This window comes from Ursus maritimus, unplaced genomic scaffold (genome assembly GCF_017311325.1).
Source record: "Ursus maritimus isolate PB19 unplaced genomic scaffold, ASM1731132v1 scaffold_1, whole genome shotgun sequence".
In the NCBI taxonomy this organism is placed as follows: domain Eukaryota; kingdom Metazoa; phylum Chordata; class Mammalia; order Carnivora; family Ursidae; genus Ursus; species Ursus maritimus.
In genome coordinates, this window is record NW_024423343.1 from 87,913,022 (window position 1) to 87,936,872 (window position 23,851).

A 23,851-nucleotide genomic window follows, 5' to 3' on the forward strand; every position below is an offset into this window, starting at 1 on the left:
ATAAATTAGTTTAATGTGTGTAAATATCAATATGAAACTCAAAGGTAGAAGTAGTTTACAAAACAGTAATACTTTCATGAACTCTTAAGAAGAGCAGAATGAAATTTCCCTAAATATGTATTTTCAGGTTCTATTTTTGTTTTTTCAATCTTTTATCACTGGGCTCTCCAACAAATATTATATCAACTATTAACTGTTGCTCCCACATTGCTTATCTCTAAAGGTTTCAGTTCCCTTTTAATGCAAGTAATGGTATAGCTGGAAAAAGATAAGACTGATATCCAAATGTCTCTTAGGAATTATGTAACATTCAAGGGAACTTTCTGGAGTTGACCTATATCTTGACTGGGCTGTTGTTACACAGGTGAATACATTTGTTAAAACTCATTGAAATATAACTGAAAGACCTGTATATAAACAATGCAAATTTTTAAAAAATTAGGACTTACAATCCTTGAACAAGTCACTTTCCTTTTCTGGCCCTTAGCATTCTCATCTTCAGAAAGGGAGTCATTACTCACCCAGGAAGATTTTAGTGAGTATTAACAGATTTAGTGAGTGTACAGGAGAGAAGGTCTGAAAAGTACTTAGTTTCTGCAGTTAGTGGAATTAACCCTAGACGTTTTTCAAATTTACCTAAGTCCTAAAACATGTATCCAAAACAAAAGCTATTATTTCCCTTTTCCTACTTTCCCCCCAACTTCGTTTGATTCAAGTTTTTGCCCCCAGTGGTGTTTTGTTTACAAAGTCATAATGGAATCTTTGCTTTCATATTTCTCCTCCTGCTTGTTTAGCGAGGATCAAAAATTTTTCCCTTAAAGAAGTGAAGACTTCTTTACCCATCTCATGCAAAGTTAATCAATCAATCTGCTACAATTCCTTCCTCCAAGAGTTTAATGCTCCAATGACGAAACACAGTACCCATTGCCAGAGATTAGAATTTTAATAATTATCTAAAGATCTGAAAAATACACACCAATCTTGCAATGTCCTCTTGTCAATCTCTAAAAAATCAAGAACAGTCCCCCAAATATTTTAACTACCCTTAATAACCCATTAAGAAACTACCATCCATTGATTTATGTAAAGTTATATAATTTATTACCGGTATTATCCTTTCAAATATAAACATGTCTAATTAAAATTGGGTAATTAATTCCATTCTTTGAAAATACAATTGCGTTAAAGTAACAGTTCCTTTGCTAGTTTTCACATCATTTTTTGAAAGTGTCTAAGCAATGCTCTTTGTTCTAGAATTCCAGGGCACTGGAACACTTTTCACATTCATCTAGCATTTACTAAACAAACATTTATTAAGTACCTAAACAGGTCAGGCACTGAAGAAACATAAGGTCAGAGAGGTAAATACCTATCTAAAGCAGATAAAATAGAATTGCTAAAATTAGGTCCTTTCCTTATACCTGTGAAGAATCTAGAAAAGGGAGCTGGAAGTAGAGTTCTTCCAATCTCCCACTGCTCTTTCCAGACCACTTTTCTAACTTTCTGCCAAAACTGTATGACAACTGCATAAGTCCAATGTTATATTCTCTTACCCTCTTCTCCCTTCTATCATCTTCTCACCCCTCTTCCAGTTAGGCTCCTTTAGAGTGGAGGACTTTACCACTTTACCACTTGTCTCCATGTCTTCACAGTTCCTGCCATCATGTTGAATGGCTGCACTCCTGCTGACTTCCCATCTACCTGCATCAGAGTTCCCTCACCTTCCTAAAAGATCTCTCACCCACTTGAAATTTTAGCAATCTTTTTCAAAGATTCTTACTTGGAGCTTATTACCTACAATAGCTTAAGCCAACAATGAAAATTAAACCCATTTGTCACCAATTTAATTCCCCAATACTTACTCACAACACTTCATTAAGCCCTTCCCATTCTTTAGTCATTATGCTCGTTTTGGCCTCATTTCCTTCTTTATCAAACTGAAAACCCACAATGCCTCACTTCAAACACTCTCTAGCAAGCATGTTTCACATTTCACTCCTTTGCTCTTTTACTACAACCATTCTGTAAATCCTCTACTCCATGTCAGTCTAACCACCCACAGTCTGCTCCTTTATTTAGATTTCTGAGCATGTAAAAAATCTTTATAAGCAGAAGAGAGTGGATGCCTTCATTAAGTACATAGTTCTACTTTTAACTATTTGTTGTCAAAAGGGTTTGTTGCAAAATACATCTTACCAAATAATGAAACAATTAAATTAAATTAAATTAAATTAGAAATTAACTCCTCAGTTGTACTAGACTCATTTTAAGTGCCCAATAGACACAAGGTGCTAGTGGCTACCAAAATGGAAGTGGAGATTATAGAACACTGCCACCACTGCACAAAGCTTTATTAAACACTGATGCTCCACACATTCCACGGCAGGACTACTCAGTCACTATTTCGGCTCACATAGCCTGTAATTTCCCACTTTCTATTGCCATCCTTATGACTTCAATCGTGCAAGCTACAGCACCGACATGGAACAGGTTGGTACCTAAAGTAGTCAATAGGACAATGGCATCATACCTACCAAAAGGAGTTTGTTGCCCCTAGTCATATGCATTCCAGCCCACTTCTAATCATGGAAATCCCCATCCTGATACTGTCATTAAAGGAAGGTGTTGGTTATACCGTATGAGAAGGGTCAGAAAAAGAGAGGTATACTTAGCAGATTCCTTTCAGATTTTACCACCTGTTCAAGACAGAACTCATTATTACACATGTATCTCACATATCACTACACAAGACCGTGGCAGCAGCTGGAAGTAAAAATCTACCAAACCCACCCAGGCTTATTTTAACTCAACTATTAATAAATGGTATTTCATTAAAAATTAAATACTACAAATGCTGAATAAAACAATGATACTGGGACACAAGACATAAATTAGTACTATCTTAAGCAAAAGGATAAACCATCATCCTTGAAAAAGATAAGAGAAACTACACTTATTGGACCTTTCAGTTATTAAAATCTATGGAAAAAAATTGGCAAAATAGTATGCTTTAGAATTAAGGACAGTAGGAATCCATAGGTCTACATCATTACACCCCGCATGTACATCACCATTAAAATAACTTTATTTTCCTTAAAGAAAAATATTTTCTTGAAGAAAAACATTTCATATAGCTGCTTAGTTTACAGGAAAAAAAGAAGAAAGAAAAGAAAGAAAACAAAATCAAAAGGGAAAGAGAAAGAAATAAAGCAAAATGATCCATGAAGAACAATGTGTCACAAGATCCTGAGTTTTAAGCCAGTCTTTTCTGAAATGATGTAGCACACGGTTAAACTGGACTTAATAAAAGGAGGTTATTGCCATCCACCTACCAGCCCTACCTCTCTCACCAAGGAAATGCTTTGCAAAATAAACTGAATCGTTTTTATACCTCATGGGAACACTTTAAGGACATGAATGCCATCTCAGCTCTTCTGATGAGCTAATAATTCCAAGATTCTTATGACTAGCAATAATCAGTAACTACTTTCGAATATGTACAGCACAGTATTTATCAAACAGCTGCTCTACCCAGGAAGAGTATTTTGCAGCAGTAAGAAATGAAGTCAGATATAAAAATGTTAAAAAGGTAAAACTATCGGGGCGCCTGGGTGGCACAGCGGATAAGCGTCTGCCTTCGGCTCAGGGCGTGATCCCGGCGTTGTGGGATTGAGCCCCACATCAGGCTCCTCTGCTGGGAGCCTGCTTCTTCCTCTCCCACTCCCCCTGCTTGTGTTCCCTCTCTCGCTGGCTGTCTCTATCTCTATCGAATAAATAAATAAAATCTTTAAAAAAAAAAAGGTAAACCTATCTTATCTGCAGTTGTGAGTTCATATGTGTGTTTTAATAGAAAAAGTCAACAACCAATTAAGAATAAAAGGTACAGGAATGGCACTTCCCTACATAAATTCTAAGATGATCTACATTCATTGAGGAATGAGGAATAACCACAATCCTAACACTGAAAATGATACACAGGTAGAAATATTTTTTGCATCCCTGGTTTTCACTACACAATCTGACAATGAAAACTATATTAGCAATACTGCCTTCTGTTGACACAAGAAAAACTCCATATATAACAAGAAATTAAATATAAAACAGCACCCAGCATGCTGTGGGCATATGGTAAAATTTTCTCAACTTTCAAGATCTGAAAATTGAGTAAGTCCTGCTGTGCAGACAATGTTTCCCTTATTTAAGAGGTAGCAGAACCTCACAAAAAAATGAACCTACACAACCTACAATCTGGGTAGACAGTCAAGTATGAGCAAGTGCATTCCAGCATTGTGTAAAGAGAGCTTTGAGCCAATGCTGCAGACTCACTCAATAAACTAGCCTACAAAACTTTTCACCAGCTTGCAAAATCTTAAAACCTTCTCCACATTTAGCAATAGTTAGGCAGAAATGCACCATCTGTCAGAAAGTCAGTGAACTATACAGTGAAGCTATCATTTTCATGACATTCTCATTTTCCTTAAATTATACTTAAATTTGTTTTATACACTGCATCTGATCAAATGACAAGGCAGCCAGAATCATCTGATGGGTTATGTGAAAATAAACATGTCTCTATTCCACTTTTCCTTGGTGTGCACGTGGGAGGGGATGTGGGTATGAGTGGGTAAGGGAATCATGTTTATTTTGAAAACCTAGCCTATCCACAATGCAATACCACTTTACACCCACCAGAATGGCTAAACAAATGAGACAATATCACACAAATGTTGCAGAGTATGTGGGACAAATGGAACTCTCATTCACTACTGATGAAAGTATAAACTGATATAACCACTTTGGGAAACACTGGGTAATACATACTAAAATTGAATACAAGTGCACACCATGACCCAACAGTTGCACCACAAGGAACATACACTACAGAAACGTATACGTGCGCAGCAAAAACACAAGAATACTCTATAGGAGCATTACTCACTGCAGATCAAAACTGAAAACAACCTAGACGCTCATTAACAGTAGAGTAGATAATTTATAGTATATACAGTTATACAGTGGAACAGAATACTACAGAACAATGAGAATGAATAAGCTACTGCTACACATTACATGAATGGATCATATAAAAATAAATGTTTTGCAGGGGCACCTGGGTGGCTCAGCTGGTTAAACGTCTGACTTTTGATTTCAGCTCAGGTTATGATCTCAGGGCGGTGGGATCAAGCCCTGCATCAGGCTTCGCACTGGGCATGAAGCCTGCTTGAGATTTTCTCTCTTCCTCTCTCCACCATACCCCTGCACGCACATACACACTTTCTCTCAAAAAGAAAAAGAAATAAATAATAAAAATAGAAATACATAAATGTTTGGGGTAAGAAGCCAGACACATGGGTGTACATACTGTATGATGCAGTATGCATATCTTCAAATGTGTATTACACTTTAATAAAAAATTTACCTAAAAAAATCAAATAAATATTTAATAAATAAATAAGCAGCTTGATGCCTAGATGTCTGTAATTAAAATCCTGTTCCCAGTGCCATGTTCCTTCCAGTCTAAAATTGGGACAGAATGCTCTTTTGAATCTTCCCTCGTGCTAATTAAAAAAAAAAAATTTTATATTAAAACAAAGAAGGCTGTATTAAGGTTATAGAATGCAAGAGCCAAATCCTTTTTAGGAGAAAACACTAAAAATTTTTGAAAAAAATTTTTGAAAAAAAATTTTAACACTAAAGCTCTCCCCCTCCACCACTACACCTTGATCATTCAGACTTTCACCTCCCCTCCATCAGTGAAGGGTTCACTCTTTTGCCAATCATTTAGAAGAAACATTTGAAAAATAGTAACCTACACTAGCAGGGTAGTTATGAGGATTAACACAAAGAGTGCATATACAATTTGCAGCACTGTGCCTAAGCACTCAATGACTAGGCAGTATTAATATATCCCAAATAATGAGACTTCCAGGTCAAGGTCTATTTCCAATTCATCGGTGTAAACACAGAACCTGATATTTAACAGCTGATCAATAACCACTTATGGAATAAATGAATGATGTGAGCTCAAAACAGAAAAACAAAGCATAAGTGAGAATGTTGAAAAAATCAAGAAGTTCAAAGGAAGGTCTTAACCTGTTATTAAAGTATATGACAAGATTTTAAATCTCAAATGAACCAAAAAATCATGAATATATAAAACCATCAAAATAAACTAAAACTGCCTCAGTATTATTTTTCCTCCATATACTTCACAATGTAGAAGTAGGATGTTTTAACTAAAATTAAAACATTGTTCTGTAATTTGAAACTCTTTAAAAATATTTCTGAATGAATTCCTTATGAGGTTGACAGGAATCATAAGTATATCACAGGTTATTTTCAAGACATCCATCATAGCATGTCAATACTCTGACTAACTATGTCATGACACAGATGAAAGAAAAGCAGATTTCAGCTGAATCTTTATACAGTATTATTTTTATGAAAATAAAAATGCAACTTAGATATCAAAGTTGTCAAGAATGCTCTCTCACATTAATTTAAAAGACAAATAGAAAAATTAAAAAAAAAAAAAAAAGACAAATCAACAAAATACTTAACTCTTCACTGGGTGCCCAAAATACCAATGATGCATTTGATAAGGCCCCTTGTCCCTCCCTTTTAAACACATCATTTACTTACATATCTTAGATCAGAAATAGCAATATTGTTCTTAATTAACCAACATTTACACAAAGCATTTATGTATAAAGCACTATTCTAAATGTAAATATAACTCATTTAGTTCTTATATAACAAACTCTTTCAAGGTAAATACTGTTACCATTTCCATTTTACCGATGAGAATGTTGAGACAGAGATGCTAAGTAACTGCTTAAATTCACAAAGCTGTTAAACAGCAGTCTGGTTACATGCTCTTAATCTCTGTGCCATGCTGCTTAGAGAGCTCTGAGTAGAATTTTAGAATTCAGAAAACTCTAAGGTAAAGCAGGATAAATTTTCACTTCATGCTGGGAGGTTAGTTATTTTGGGGAATTTGGGTGATAACCATAAAACGAGGTAGCATTAATACCACATTTCATTAATTCTAAGATACTCATTTTCTCCCATATTTTAACATTTCTAAAATCGATGGCGTTTTACAATTGTAATTGATAGTGTTTTCTCTCTTTAGGGTACATAAAATAATGGTGCATCTGATAACTGTAGGCAAGTACATTTCAAAAAATAATTGTATTATCTATACCTAATGGTGTAAAATATCTAACACAGTTGACATAGCGTCTGGTACAAGCACTTTAAAAAGGGCAATTCTTCCCTGTAAACCATAACGATCTATGAGAAAAGTCTATGAAAATACCTTTACACTACTGTCAGTTTCTCAGATCCATGTTCAAATAAACTTGGTTATACACTTTGCAAGGAAGAAATACTGGTTTAATTATACAATTTCTTTATGAAATTTTCATTGATAGGGACTTGGGGGGGGAAGCAGACAGACAAAGTAACAGTGAAAATAAGACACCTGAGAAAATAAAAATCATCAAGAATAAAGCATAAATCAGGATACTACCAAATACCACTCGCTTCAAGCTAGTTCTCAAATGCCACTGATAAAATGCTCACATAAAAAAGGTATTTTCAAGTTTTAAAAAATACACTTTAGGGGCATCTGGGTGGCTTAGTAAGTTAAGTGTCTGACTGGATTTCGGCTCAGGTCATGATTTCAAGGTCGTGAGATCGAGCCCTGAGACAGGCTCCACACTGGGCATGGAGCCTGCTTAAGACTCTCTCTCTTCCTTTCCCTCTCCCCCACTCATGCTCTCTCTCTCCAAATAATAATAATAATAATAATAATAAATACACTTTGAATGCAATCAGAAATGACCATTCTGCTTAGTGTGTGCCCACTTGAGGTCTAACAAAACTGGACATATAAAACTTGAAGCTCAACTGCCATGTTGAATAACTAAAAAAAGTAAACTGGTCCTAAGAATCGCCACCAAAAATTTTAATTAAATCAAATTCAATTAATTTAAGTATTTAGTAGCTTCTTGTGTTGATATTTGCCCTGACAACTTCAGAATGAATTTATATTCAATGTTTTTTTGTGTGTTTGTTTTTGACTTCCAGGATGAAAACTATTTACCTTTCAGGGGAATTTCCCACTAAAACATCAAAAATTGTATCCAAATTACAACCGAAAAAAACGCCTTGCATCAACTGCAGTTAAAGTCACGTAATTACCTTGGGGGGAGAGGGTGGTGGAAGAAGTACAAATACATTTATACACAATAAAAAAAACTGTTAAATTTGCTTCAAAAAACATATCCAGACAGGAAACAATGGTTTCTTCTTTGCTAACAAATCTCAAGTAGTATTTTAAAAGCATCATACTACTTTTCAGTCATATTACAACCTTTGAGATCTTGCAATACTTAATAGTAGAGTAAAGCGCCTTTTTAAACTGTCATTCCTAATTATTTATTCCCATATCCAATAAAGAATGAAAGCAAATACAACTTCAAAGGAGTATTTTCTAAGCATGTTCATACTGCACAGATGAATTACTTCCATCATGCATTTGCTCTCGGTGCATAAACATGGACTGAGGTAACACAATTTTAAATTTGTAGATAAATTTCTTTTAATCTGCTTTCACCTATGTAAAGTTTTGTTTCACATACAGTAGTTACAGAACACATTCAAAATATAAATTATTCTGCCCTCCTTTAGAACATGTAGGTAAGTCTGAAAAACACCAGAGCTCTATATGCATAAAAATAAAAGACCTGAAAAAGTATGCCTCTAAGAACCATAGTAACGTATGAAAAATATACAGTTGTTACACAAGAGTTCAGCAAGATTTAAGGAACTAAAAACCAGGGAGAAGGCAAGAGCAAGATATTAAAGGACAAGAAAAAAACTTTAAGAGTTACAATTTTCTTTGTACAAAATTTAAGGGAGATTAACCTGGCAGATCAGAATAACAACATTTCTACAGTAACTCAATGAATTCAGAAGCAAATTTTGATAAAGCCCATTCCCCTTTTATTTTAAAGCAGATGAATTCTGGAACCTTTACAGTTTTAAAATTTTGAAATCCATTTAACTTCTTTATCCCTTTTAACACACTATTTTCTATGAGCCTTTGATCTTGCCAATAAGGTTTTGCCAACTACAGTATTCTTCAGAGAGTAATTCCTGCAGATGAACTATGTTCTACTATGGTGCAAGAGGGTAAATCTAGGGCCATTTAGACAACTATTTAAAATAGTGTTTATGGTATCAGGGGCCTGTTTTTATTCTACGGAGCCCAAAAGCACCATCATTAACCATATACCTTAAGTTTAGTAGTAAACTCTAAGCAATCTTTACCAAGGCCTTCATTTTCAACTCTCCAAGTTTGAGAAAAAGTTGTATGTATTAAATTTCTCCCGTAAAAAAATCACCAAAGCAGGGATGCCTGGGTGGCTCAGTCGGCTAAGCAGCACCCGGCTAAGCAGCACCCTTCGGCTCAGGTCATGATCCCAGGGTCTTAGGACTGAGATCCATATCAGGCTCCTTGCTCAGCGGGGAGCCTGCTTCTCCTCTGCCTGCCTCTCCCCCTGCTTGTGTGTGTGCTCTCTGGCAAATTTTTAAAAAATCACCAAAGCATAACTGATAAAATTAAGTTATGCTATCAATTACATAATGATTCTATAAGTACGGGTGTAATATATAAAACATAAAGCTAACCAATAACAATAAAAAAGCACCTTGAACAATAAATGCTCAACAAAGATAATCTTTAAGTTTTGAAAATATTCAGCAGGTATCTCCATGTTCGGTGCCTTTACATGGGTAGTGATATAAATCAAAATGGCAAACAGAAACAGGTACACAACTTCAAGAGAAAAACCTTTGAATGGCACAGCCAACCTCTCCAACCTAACATGCACATGCTAGAGTCCCAATTCCTCACCTTTGCCTTTGAATGCTTTCAAAATAGCTACAGTATCATGTCTTTAAACTCCTCCATCACTGCACTGCACTGCCTCTCCACTTACCTTTCAGATACTGCTCAAATGTCATTTTCCATAGGAAGCTCCTTCCCTGATGCCTCTTCTCTGTGCTTCCAAGGCAACCTGAATAAGCTGCAATGATGGCACTAATCACACTGTAACAATATTTAATTGTCCAATGCCCCTAGTCTCTGAAATTTAATCACATTTCTAGAAGTTTAGTATTCAATACTTGATAAATAGTACTCAAAAAACATTCCGTTTGAGTATGTTCTGATGAATGAGTTGTAGAAAGAATCTGAGACGCTTATAGAACATCTAGATGGTGATAAATAGAAACACGGGTCTAAACTGAAGGAGGATGGCTCATGCTACAGATGATAATTTTATCTTAAATTTAGGATTGTTGCTTTGGCAGGTTAAAACAAAATTCATCATCAACTAGTTTATGGATAGGCTACTAAGAAATACAAAATTTTCATGTTGTGGGTAGCTCAGCAGGGTAGTGTCCGACTCTTGATTTCAACTCAGGTCATGATCTCAGGGTCATGAAATGGAGCCTGGTGTTAGGCTCCATGCTGGCTGGGCATGGAGCCTGCTTAAGATACTTTCTCCGTCTTCTTCTGCCACGCCCCCCCCCCCAAGAAATAAATGAATAATAAAATTTTCTTCATGTTGCTCAATCCAAAGAGTACTTTTTAGTTTCCAATTTAATTGAGTTCTCAGCTTCATTCAACATAGTTGACATAGTTAATTACCCACGACTTTTTCAAAAAGTATTGCCTTGGCTTCAATGATGTCAAGGAAAATTTCTTCCTAACTCCAGCTACACCTTCTCAGTCTCCTATGCTACATTTCTTTTTCCCAATGTTTAAATGTTGAAAATTCACAGGGGATTATTATATCCCTTTACCCTCTCTCCCTGGGCAATGGCAACCCCACCTCCCACAGTAAGATACCAATAACAAGCCATATACTGAGGATTCCCAACTGAATTATGATCAATACTCTCTTCACTTTCCAGAAACTAACAAACAAAACGCTGCTCCTCTCCCCAGTATTTCCTATGTTAGGCACAAGAACCACCAACCCTGGAAACCTGCCTTCTCCTCTTTCTAGACCCCCTACTCTAACTCATCACCAAATCCTATCAATTTAACTTCCCCCCAACAGCTACTTTCTATTGCTGCCATCCTGGATCAAGATTCCATCATCTCCTGCCTAAATTACTATAATAGCTGAACTCAATTCTACTACTCAGAGGTGTGGTCTGTAGACCAACAGTCACCCATGAACTACTGTTACTGGTCTGAGACAAGGTAAATACAGAAACTGAAAGAAGTGTTTAGAAATTTTTACAGCAGTTTGACAACTGCCACAACATCCATTTTATTCTGTGTCACTCAAGTACCAGTACAGATTAGAAACCAAACCAAACGAAACAAACCAAAACAGGTCCTTCTCCACAGATAAGTTTGAGAAGCACTGGCCTAACTGTTCTCCCTGCATTTACACTTGCCTTTCTCCAATGTGTCCTCCGCAGAGCAGTCAAGTGATATTTTTAAAGTAAAAATGTAAGTAACTTACTCGGCTTTTTAACATTATCCGTGGCTTCCCATCGCCAGGATTTAAGCACAAAATGCTTAGCAATGACTGGACATTGTGATCTGCTCTGGTCTCATTTTGCATCAACCAGCTTCATGTGCTAAGGTCCAACCCCTATAGGGCTTTTCAGTTCTAGAAAGCTGAAACTGCCAACATCACTTGGGTAACTTCAGTTAATCCTTCAGATTTAGCCTAAAAGTCATCTCTTCAGAAAAGCATTCCTTGTTACATTAGTAGGCTTTTATTGCTTAAAATAATTTTCCTTTGTTGCAATAACCATAATTGTAATTATCATTTTGTAATCAGCTATTTAGTTTCTTTTTCCAAAAGTTTTCCCTTCATGAATACAGGTACATTCCTTTCATTAACATACATCACCAGAGTCTAGCACAGTGTCTGGCACGTATCAGTTCTTTAGTAAACTTTTGGTTAAGTGAATAAATCTACGTCAGGAAATATAATGGTGAGCAGGACCACCAAAATGCAAATGAGTCATATATAAGACTTTGGATAAGTCTGTTTACCCTGTGCTTTACAAAAGTTACATCTCCTTTACTTCCCTGAACAACCTAAAAAGACAGGGAAACCTCACTGTCAAAATTAATTTTTTTTTCCTTCCCTAGAAAGGTGAAGAACTTTGTCTAAAGTAACCAACAAGGAACTGGAAGATCTGAGAGGCAACAAAAGGTAATATACTACAACAATATCATCGGGTTCCACTGCTTACAAAGCTGTGTGATTTTGTGGAAGTTAAATAATTTTAGTTTCCTTATTGAAACAGAGATATAATAAAGCCTTCTTCAAGGGATTGCTATGAGGATTAAACAAGATATTGCATTATTTGAAACAGTGCCTAGCACAGTGTTTTGTAAGTGTTAGTGATTACCATTATCTTTAATATTACCAGTATGCTTACAAAATAATTTTATCTGCCTACTTGCTTATTGTCTATCAGTGCCACACTAAAATAAATTACAAAAAAGCAGAGTCCATATTATTATTCTCTGAATGAGCTTTTCTCCGCCAGGGTTCTGTAAGAATTAAGCCCTACAGAAACTAAGTTAAGTGATTATTCCCTCAGTTCTCTCTCTCAAGGTACATAGCTGGTACCATTTTAGGCACATAGGAGAGGAGTTAATTCATTATATACCTTGGATGCCTTAGAGCATTAGGGCTTGATATTCACTAGAACTCTTGGTTCAGAAGGGCTGCTCTTGTGTATCCTCAATGGCTGGCATGAAGTAAGTGCTCATTAAATATTTTTATAAAGAATGAATATGTACAAAACCAAAGGAAGAGTGCTCAGCACAGAGTAGATGCTAAGTGTCAATTTCATTCCACCCCTTCAAAGTTCCCATAAACTTCCAAAGTCCTTTTCTAGGTGAAGTCATTTTTCTTGAATCAGGGCTTATATTATTCAAAGCCAAAAATGCAGAATACAGACAGCAGGAAAACCAAGAGACAAAGAAACCAGTGTTGGGTGAAACTATGTGAAAGATAGGTAGAACTTGGATATGTCGGGAAAAGAGCAGAGGTTATTTTAGGCCAGGAAACACCATAAGCAAAGTCACTGTCACTCAAAGTTTGGAGTACATTCCACTGGACATAAAATATGATTTTAAGCTATACGTGGGTAATAACTTTATTTTGATAGTGCATATGTCACTATTTTTAACAGTACTAAACTAAACAGTACCTATTTGGATTTTAATTGAGTTGTTACAAAAAAGTATCAGGAAAATAATAATGCACAGGAGGTAAGCAAATGTGACAAAAACTGTCAGGGTTTTAAAGAGTGAGAAAAATCTGGGAAACATCAAGGCATGGCTGTGTTAATAAATAATGTGTTAAGAGAGAAAAGCCACTTGTCTTTTGAATGAAGCCAAACTCTTGAGTATCAATCCATCATAAAGGACTGATAGGTGTGAACAATCAGTTATCAGTATTTAATCTGCAGTATACTAAAATTCTTACTAGTAAAACCCTCATTTTCCACTATGATAAATTTGCTACATATTTCATTTATTCTCAAAACAGATATAACATTTTAAAGACACCTGAAGCTGGGACTGACCTGCTTGTAGCCTAGTAACTTACCCTTAAATAGGGAGCTAAAACTCTGTATTTTTCACACTAAAAAGTATTAATTTATACAGTAACAAAATATGAATCATAACTACATCAAAAAAGGTGTTAAATGAAAAAAAAGCAAAAAGCAGCCTTCTATTCCCACTTTCCTTCCTCAAAATTAAACCTACCAATGGCCAAAAGAAGTCAAGCTAAGAGATGATGATAAAGAACATTTACTGAACGCTTACCAGGTGCCAGGAACTGTTGTATTTTACCTGCAATAAGTTATGCAATTATCACCACCATCTTATCAAGTATATCACTATCCCCATTTTAGAGTTGTAAGAATACTGAGGCATAGAAAGATTAAATAACTTGCCCAAGGCCAGAACTGGTGGATGGCAAAGCAGGGGTTTAGATCCTGGCAGTTTAGCTACATCTGAGCTCTTAACCACCTGGCACCATTTCTCCCAAGAATAACAGAATAATTTGAAATATTCCAGCTTTCCCATTATGGCAGCAGAGATGTAATTTTCCAAGATATAAACCTTTTATTAAATTTCCTAAGAAACAGTGGATTCAGCTGCAAGGAAAAACTGGGAAGACAAGTATTACAATGGAACAATCTAGGCCCAGGATTATTCAAGTATAGACAAAGCATCAAAAGCCTCAAAACTATGGCTAAATGACACAATTCACAGAGAAAGAGGCCAAAAGTTAGGATAAACAAAAGGTAAATCTTATTTCTACTGGATCTACTGCTCTGAGGAAGAAAACTCCACGATCCTCTCCCCTTTATTCAAGTACACACGGACTGGAGAGGAAGAGGAGTTAGGAGAAAGGACAGCACAAGGGAATAAAAGGGGAAAGTGAACATTTGGACCCTGAACCGCAGAGCTAGTTTTGATTTTACCTGGTGAACGTGAAAGAATATGTGAGCGGGCAATGTGTGCTCGGAGGTAGAGAGGTAGGTTGAGGGCATGAACACCACAGTAAACACTAAGTGGTCTGGCCGGAGAGCAGAGAATTCACCCTAAAATGGGCTTATAGGGATAACTTCACACATACATATGTTTGCGATGGGAGGTATGAATGGGGACGCTGGGGTGCGGGGGGGAAGGGGCTTCCCTCTTTGGGCAGGACTCCGGGAGGGAAAGAAAACAGACTAGGTATAAAGGGGAGGGCGTGGAGATATACAGGTATAAAGAAGGGAGACCGAAGAAGGAAAAGGGGCGAGGCTTGTGGAGGAAAATCTGGGGGCTCCTGGTAGGCGGAGGCTGGGAAATCGATAAGGGGGGGGGGGGCATCTACAGGAGCAAGCAGAGACTGGCGAGGGGAAGACGGGCCGGGGGGCGGAGGGTGGGGCTGAGAGGCGGGGGCGGAAAGCAGCCCTGAGAAAGGGAAGGCACGCCGCAGGAACAGGGGTCCCGAGCCAGGAGGAATGGGGGCGCAGTGAGTGAGGAGGAGACCGCCCCGCTCCAGTGCAGGCGAGCTGGAAGGGCTGGGGGTTGGAGGAGCAAGGACCAAGATGCGGCGGAGACCTCGGAGGGGGAGGGGCACCTACCAGGACGTGCGGGGCGGCGGCTGGCAGTCCCGGCAGCGGCTCCTCTCCCGCTGAGGCGGCGGCTGCGGCGGCCGCGGCGGCGGAGGTGATGGCGGCAAGTCCCTGTGGCGGCCGCCTCCACCGAGCCGCATCCCTCCTCCCCGGCCCGCCCTCCTTCCCTATCTCCCGCTCCTAAACTTCTTCCCCGGGATAAACAAACCCGCCGCCAGGGGCGGCTGCCTCCGCTGCTCCCGCCCCCGCGCAGCCCCCCCTTCCCGGCCCCGGGCCCGTCCGGGCTCCGGCTTCCGAGTTGCGACTCCAGCCCCAGCCCCAGCCAGCGAGGGCGCGTGCGCGCGGCGGCGGCGTGGACTCGCAAGGCTCTTCCTCCCTCCCTCCCGCGCCGGGCACTTCCGGGCCCGCCCGGATCCGCCGCCGGGTTTTGGAAAGCGCCGCCGCCGCTTGCGCCAGGTACTGGGCTCTCAGCCGGGCGCGTCAGCGGCGCTTACCTCGGTGGAGAGACGAGGAGTTCCCTCGTCTTGCGGGACTTCCCTTCGACCCAACATAAAACTTTCCTTGCCTAAAAAGCCCGCTGATAACGCCTCTTAAAATGATAGACGTAGAGTGCGAAAGGCGGCAGCCGTTTCGGTATAATTTCCTTGGGGCTGTACCAGAGTAGAAAGCCAAGACGCAACTTTTACCGAGCCCCTGTTGCGAGCTCATAACTATGTGAACTGCTAAAACAAGAACAGTAATATACAGTCTCCAGTGAGAAATAAAGACAACTCCGGATAGGCAGATGAAGTGCCACATTGGAACGGTTGGAGATGAGTCTCAAAGGGAAGTCTCAGGCCTGGGAAAGGAGGGGTCCGCCTAAAGGCAGCTGAGGTTGCTTGCAAAGCACAGAAGAACAGGTGGCATCCCATGACTAAACGTCCGTAAATAATGCTATATCTAAGCAAATGTCTGAAGACATGAGGAGACTTCCTCATGGTAAAATTTAAAGAAAGGTGACAACGAACAGAACACTTTTCAGGACTGGTGAGAGAAAACTTGCTCTAGCTGCCAAGAATATACTCATTTTAGAGTTTTGAGGGACCAGTGCAGGCACGAATATCATTTTAAAACCCCCCAGTTGCTTTAACTTTTTTTTAAACTGCGCATCAGTCAACTGCTTGTCTGCTTTCCCAAGAAAAGGAAAGAAAGGTGGAAGAAAAACATTTATTATTTTACTATGTGTTGAGCAGTGTAAGCACAGACTTGTATGATCTTTTTAAATCCTCTCAACTTCACAGTTTCATGGTAGAAATGATTCCCATCTTACAGATAAAGCAACTGAGGATTCGAAATAATAAGTAACTCATTCAAGGGTGAATGGAGTTTGAATACCGGAAAAGCAGATCTCCCTCACTTCAAATTAATACTACTTTGTATTATTCATGTATTTAACGCACAAAACATGTGAGGAATACAACCAGCGCCAGAGTTTCAGAAAAAAGGTAAGATAGCATAACTATAAAGTTCAAAATTGCCTTAGCCAAGGGTTAAAAAGCAAAAGTGGAAGTGAGCATTAGTGTACTAGGGATTGGTGGGGAAAGGAAATATCAGTCCAAAATTTCGTGTTCTCCAAACGTAAAGTTAAAACTATTTGCTGTACTCATTGTAGGTCTGTGTTAACTTTATGATATGTGACAGAAACAGTGAAAATTGTGTATAATTTCTGCTCAGGCCTTTAGCTCTTTCAACCCCTTAAATTACATCACACCCTGTCTTCTATTGCTCAGTCTTTGTTAGGTACTGATAACATGTAATAAGCTCAAGCAATCATTATAATAAATCCTTGAAGTAGATTTTCGATTGGGAATTAAGGAATGAGTGGTACTTAGGTGACCTTTGACACTTGACTGGATTCCAGTTGGGGGTGGTTCTACCACAAGAATGTCAAATAGCTCTTCAGGGTATTCTCATAGAGTCCTTTCCTTAGGCTTGATCTCCTTGTAGTGTTAGGACATACCATTCTTTTTCTTGGTGACTTTATCCACTGATAAAGTAACAGTAAAGAGTAAGGGTAAGTATGGCTTATAACTAAATATTAATAAAATAATAAACTAATATAATAAAACTGTGATGGTTTGGCAAGGTAAAAGATGACTCAGTGGTCAATAAGCTTGGATCAAAACTTGGTGCTACAATACCAATACCCTAAAGAACTATCTTTGTTGATTTGATTTCGAACTTACTGGATATCTATTGGAAAACTAGACTATTATAGGCTATAGTTTATTGCTGTCATAAGTGATTTTTATAAATATATAAATAACAGCTTTATCACTGGTATTGGGCAAAGTGTGCTTCCACCAGTCATTTATCAGGTTTGCATTGCTCAAGGCAATACAAGGTGTTCCGACTCCTTCAGACACTTAGGGTGTTCCAACTCCTTAGAGATCAAGAACGCTTTGATACTCATTTTTCTGCCCAATGCCAGTTTTATGTAGAAAACCGTTCACACTCCCCAGTGGATGACTTGCAAGGTCTACTTACTGTAATTAATAGGTTGGCAGTTGGTAAAGATCAAAAGAACCATTCTCTGAGTGTCATGAACACAGATGAGGACTAGACTTTGGATCTTCCTGACCTAACTCTATGAGGCTCATCTGAAGAATCAATCAAGTGTCCCACTTTATTTCAGTTGATATTTCAGTGACTGCAGCATTTTATTTTTCTTTTCTAAATTAAAATCACAGATGATCCCATTTCATGACTGGGTACACACAATAGACTCACCACTGCCTTCTATACCACCACCTGTTTTGTTCTATCATTTTCCAGTTCTAGCTGTCAAAAAACTAAAGCATGCAGTAGCAGATAATTCACAAATTCATTATTCTGTTTAGAGTCAAGAAAGTGGTACTGTGCGTTTTAGTAAACATGATATACTTCATGAATCCCAAGTGAGATACTCTGTGCTTTTCTGGACATTTTGCTCAAACGCCACCCTTCCCAATGTCCACCAAGCTCTTCTCTCCTAGTAGGCTGGCTTCTCCATATTTTTCTAACCATTATCCCCTATCCCTTTTCTTCAAGGGAACCAAACTCAGGCCTTACTTCCATAAACTAACACTTGTGACCAGACATTTAACATAACATTTAGTTTCTGGAATTTATGTGGAAAGAAAAGAAAAACTTCGTTGCTAATTATTTTTCACTGTTATAAATTTTAGGTCTTTTATTTGGAAGAAAACACTAAAGCTCTTTAATAACTTGTGAGATATTTACACGTAATTTCATTTCCTCTTCCCACATCTCCATTTCTTTCTGTCTCTGGCTTTTCACCCTGCATGTGAATTCCTAGTTTTGTAGTACTTTTGCATTATATGATATTCACTAAGGATCCAAAAACTTTAGAATTCTAGAATTAAATACCTACAACCTTTGTATAGTGATGCCTATAGCAAGAAAGAGCCAGCAAGTTTGATGTACTTTTATTCAAAAGTCATTCCCAGAAAACTGAGATAGGGCCCACCCAGAATCTTGAGAACAGGATCATTTTTGTGTCCTTTAAGCCCTTCTTTGGCACCTTTATTTTCATGTCCCCGGCCACATTATGTCAATACTTCTGGATACTCTTGTTTTAAATTAAATATGCATTCATGTATTTAATACTTTGGTCCTTTCAATAATCTGTGGGGTCTACTATAAGAAAGATGATTTTTGTTATTTTTCTTCTATCACCATGTGAAGAGTAAGGGTTGAGTTGCAGTTCATGAGTTGGTTTACTGTTACATTTTATAGCCATTCAATTAAATATTAATTTTAATCAGTTTTGAAACATTTTTGAGGCTCTTAAAACATTAGTTATTCCTGGATTCTGGATCACTAATACCCAATGAATGAGAAATGGCAATACCTCTACATAGGCAATAAACCATCTTGGAAAAAATCTTGGTTACCCTATCTACAAGTTCTCTGTTTACAATATAATAGGACAAAAACAACAAAAATGATCTCTTTGACAAGATTATCCAAAGTCCCTACAGCATCCCTCCAGGCATGCCCTGAGAACTCACTCTCATCAAGGTCACTTACAGTTGCTGGAAATCTTTCAGTGTGCCAGGATCCAGGTGGTTGCAGCTGCCATGATCTAGTAGTCCCTGATGACCTCTCTCTTCTTCAGGTTGGCTAGCTAAGCTCTTTCTCCTCTGCTGGTGCCCTGGCCCTGCCCCTGCTCTGCTCTCAGGTAACCTGAGAAGTTCTGGTTGATCCTGACCTTGGAGATAGTCCCAGGGGAAGCCTAGAGCTCTCCACTGTGCTCTCCAGCCAGAGGTCACCAGCCTTTGCAGCAGCCTCAAATGACTGTAGAGGTACAACTGCTCAGTCTCCTCCTCTTTTATCTCTGCTCAGTCATCACAATGTCTCCGGGTCAGGGTCTTTGGTCCCCTCCCAGAGAGACACACCCTTCTGCCTATCAGGGCAATTTCAGGCTAGAGGAGTTTATTTAAACATCTGCCCCTGCAAAGCCTGCTGGGTGGTTCCCTATCTCTCTAGCTTTCTCCCTGAAAATTGAGATCACTTCACTTCCCTCTGACCCTAACTCAAGAAACAATAGCTCCATGGCCGTTTTCTCTGGACACATTAAGGGGCCCTGCTTCCAGAGTAATCTCAGATGACCCCCTGTTTCACTTAGACTAAGGTACCCCTCCTCTCAAGGGGGAGGCATATAGATTTGGGCCCTGCTCCAGACTCCCAGTCTAGAAATCCTGGAGGTCCCATTGGTTGAGCTCTAGCAGTGTTCCTGGGATTGCTCAGTAGCCAATCACACTAGGTGAACCTGGGAGCCTTGGAACCTCTGTGCCCCAGTGTTCCTTTACTCACTGATTTTCACTGCTCTGCTCCTTTAGAAGGACTGAGTTCTCTGGCTCAGTCCTTACTTCCCTTCTGCCTCTTACTCCCTGTCGAAACCAAGCCCTGCTGTCTAGCTGTTGCCAATTCTGCATCATACCCCTCCATAACACTGAGTGGCCACGTGCCTCCAGATGGTTCTCTCTACTATTCAGAGCCCTTTGCTGCCAGCCTGCCTGCCAGTTTGGAAACCCTGGTATGGCCATTTCCAAAATTAGAAACTAGACTGTGCCATCTCCAGGGACACTGCGCTTGTACCTCCCAGCTCCCAGTCAAGCCCAACCTCTGCATCTGTCTCAGACACCCTTCCCCCAAGCCTCCCTCTTCTTCCCACCCCCACATTTCTGGCCTTGGTGATTTGAGTTTCTGCCTTCCTCTTCTTGCCTGCCCATCCTTGCTGAAGTTCTAACACACTCTTGACCTTCCCTGCCTGAACTATGCCAGGCTAAAGAAGGGCCAACTAAAGGGCTGCATAATACCTGGATATTCTTTTAGAGGCCTTATCCCACATCCTGTCAAACACAAAAATATAGTCATATCCCACATGAAAAATACAATGTTCAGTTGTGCAAAATGAAAGAGATTCATAAAATTTTCCTCTTGAAATATATATTAATTTCACTTTGCAGTTTTCTGTATATTTTAGAGCCAAGCCATTTTCTTTTCCAGCTCTCAATTTGGTGAAACCTGGAAAAGCATAGGGGCTCTAGGGGTTTTGCCTTTAGTTAGAACCTGAACCTTAAAAGGATTTAAAAAATGGCTCTGGGAGGGAAGGATGTAAGCAATTCCACACTGGATTCAGGTTCAAGTCCTCCTCTCTACCTCCTATCATCACTTAAATCTTTTTCTTTTCCAGTTTTTAATAACTGGTCTTCTCTGTTTGATCCCCTGCCTAGGTCACTCACCTTTTATTCATGCTGCTCACACAGACACTCCTTTTATTCCAAATGCCAGCTGGCCTGCTGGGATTTCACAGCATCACAAGACCCTGGAATTGCGTTCACAGTGCTCCTACCACTGGGGGCCCACTGTTAAAATCTTAAAGCCTCCTCCCCTTAGGAGACTGCAGCTTTGGACTATGGCATTTGTTTGCTTGACCCTGTAGCTATGATGATGTTCTCTGCACACTGGACTCTCATAAGTCTGCAGCTGCATCCAGCTCTCTGGTGGCTCTTCCACTCAAACAGACGGGTCCAGCGCTGCATTTTGGATGTTTCAGTCTTACCCTGTCCACTGGGACAGACCAGGAAGACCCACTTGTGTCTGAGGCAGGATAGTTACTAGAAATCATGCTTTACATTTTTTTTTTACTTTGGTGCCTGTTCACATCTGCTTTAGCTATTTCCTTCCCTAAATGGGGACTTTTCTGCCTCAGTTACCAACAGCATCACTGCTATACTTTTCTGGAGGCTTTAATGATCATTCACTATTGGAGATTGAGAGTATATATAAGAAACCAAATGTCTCAGCAATTACCCTAGGTTATATCTCTTTTAAATATTAACTATTACTTAGCTGAAATAACCATTAGAAGTTTGGCTTTTACTTTCCATGATTTCTGATTTTATAATAGTGATTCTACAATTTCAATATATTTCTTAAAATTGAATTATGCATATTCAGTATACACAGTGAACCAGTTAAAAGGGAGAACCTATGGTAATACATTATTGCCTCTTTAGTCTCCTTTCTCAGTATTTTTTCCGCTGGAAAGAAAATTAGGCTAGCCTTTTAAAAATTGTGTTCCGCTACAGTCCACAAATTTAAGAGGAAAGGTGATGAATGTTTATATTTTCGTGATGTATCAGGAGTTCAGAAATTGCTTCTATTTTGAATGTGGAGCCTACTGTATGCCAAATAGGTGTGACAAAATCCAAGTTTCCTTTCTGAACATCCATTAGAACCGTTTTTTTTTTTTTTCTATATTTTTATTTCTCTCAGTTGTCATTACTTAGGTCTAGATATTTAGAAAAATGTTTTTGTGCTTCATCTGTCAGATTCCTTTTCTGAGTTTGATTTTTAGTTTACTTATTTGTTGGGTCCAGGATAGACTTAAGATCTGTTTTTCTTGCCTTGAAGGAAAACATGATTTAGTACTGGAATATTCATTTGATGCCTCAAACTAATTTGTGGTGTCCTTGCATTGGCAAAATGCCCACAGGACAATGTGATGGCTCTGAGCTTGTCTCCTTCAGATTCGTCCCTTGGCTCTTCTGTGCTCCAAATCTCAGCTAGCTCCCAGCTGTTTCCCATGCCCTGTGTCAGCTGGCTTCCTGCTGGGTTAGGCCAATAGGAAGCACTGTCAGGAGCCTGGAGGGTGGGAAGAAGGAAGAAATCAGTGTATTTCTCCCCCTCTCTTTCTGTCTTAGGCATTGTTCCCAGCAACAATGTGTATCATCCCAGATTCCATCTCCTCCTGGACAAGCCTACCACGGAATCAGCCCTGAGCCCTGGCAATACTGTTTCCTCTCTCCTGCCTGTTTAAAAGTATTATGGCTTCCTGGGGTTGCTAATCCCTGGATTCTTCTCAGTTTTTCCATCACCTGTACAATAGATTCCTTGTATCAAATTCTCCGTTTGAAGTAATGAATGTGGTTTCTCTTTTTCTGGGTGGATTCAGCACCTTTGTCCATTTTATGTTTTCATAAGAATATTATCCTATTTACAGGGGAAAGAATGATTTTCACAGAGAAGGAGTCATTTTAAATTTAGGGATCTGTCTGTGCTTATCCACATGGCTTGACTAATGTCTTTGTTCTTTCTGCTTCTTATCTCCCATACTTGCTTCCCACCTCCCAAAATACCCAACCCATTCCCTGTTCTCTGCTCCTTTCCATCCTTAGAGCATATGACATCTGTCTTTTGGAGTCATATCACCATGGATGGATAATGATTTATTTGCTTTTTTTAATTTTTAAATTCCTTTTTATATGATGTTCTTAACAAGAGTGTCATAACTGTAGGTAGCAAAAAAGGGCACTGGATTTTTCATCCAGAATTTGAATCTGTGTGACTTTGGTTGAATCCCTAAGCCTCTTCTTGTACAACAGGGCCCTCAGTAGTAAAACAGGGAAAAGATGACTTCATCAGAGCAGTGAACAAATGAGATTAAAACGTATGAAAGAATTTTGTAAGTGATAAAATGCTAAGCAAATGCAAGAGGTTGTTTAAAAACTGTAAATAAGATTAATTATTTTTTCTTAAATGTAATTTTAAAAGTTGCAGCAAACGCATTTCCCAATTGGAATTTATAGTGAAGTTTAGTAGCATCATATCTAACATATGACTTCTTAATCTCGGTTCTGTTGACATTTGGGACTAGATAATTCTTTGTTGTAGGGGGCTGTTCTGTACATTGTAAAAGGTTTAGTGGAATCTTTGCATCTGTCTGTTAGATGCCGGTAGCACCCTCCCCTTCAGTTTTGGTACCAAAACTTCTGTAAACATTGCCAAATGTCCCCAGGGAGAAAGAGAGGAACAAAACCACTGACTGAACCAAATTTATTTGGAAAAATGTCACCTCTTCTTAATTTAAGTTGTCGAAAAAAATAAGTAAAGGAATTTGGCTTTCTAAAGAAAACTACAAGGAAGGACTTTTAAAAATGCAGCCATGAAACATAACTTGTCTTAAGAGATCAATAAACCTTGCAGTGAAAGTCAGTAGTTATTGTAATAGCAGTGATGTGTCTCACTAAGTATTTATGTTGGAAAGACTAATCTTCCTGCTTAGTATTGTGGTTAGACTACCTAACCAAGATGGGCTTTCTTCATA

The 23,851-nt window shown here is 38.8% G+C and overlaps 1 protein-coding gene across 1 annotated transcript in view; it reads right to left on the reverse strand.

The window, feature by feature from the left end:
- SPOPL (speckle type BTB/POZ protein like) overlaps window positions 1-15,450 on the reverse strand; it is a 65,239-nt gene extending 49,789 nt beyond the window's left edge. The window contains exon 1 of the mRNA XM_040645381.1: window positions 15,205-15,450. The gene's annotated coding sequence lies outside the window, so the exon portion shown is untranslated. The remainder of the gene's footprint in view (window positions 1-15,204) is intronic.
- Between the last annotated feature and the right edge of the window lie 8,401 nt (window positions 15,451-23,851).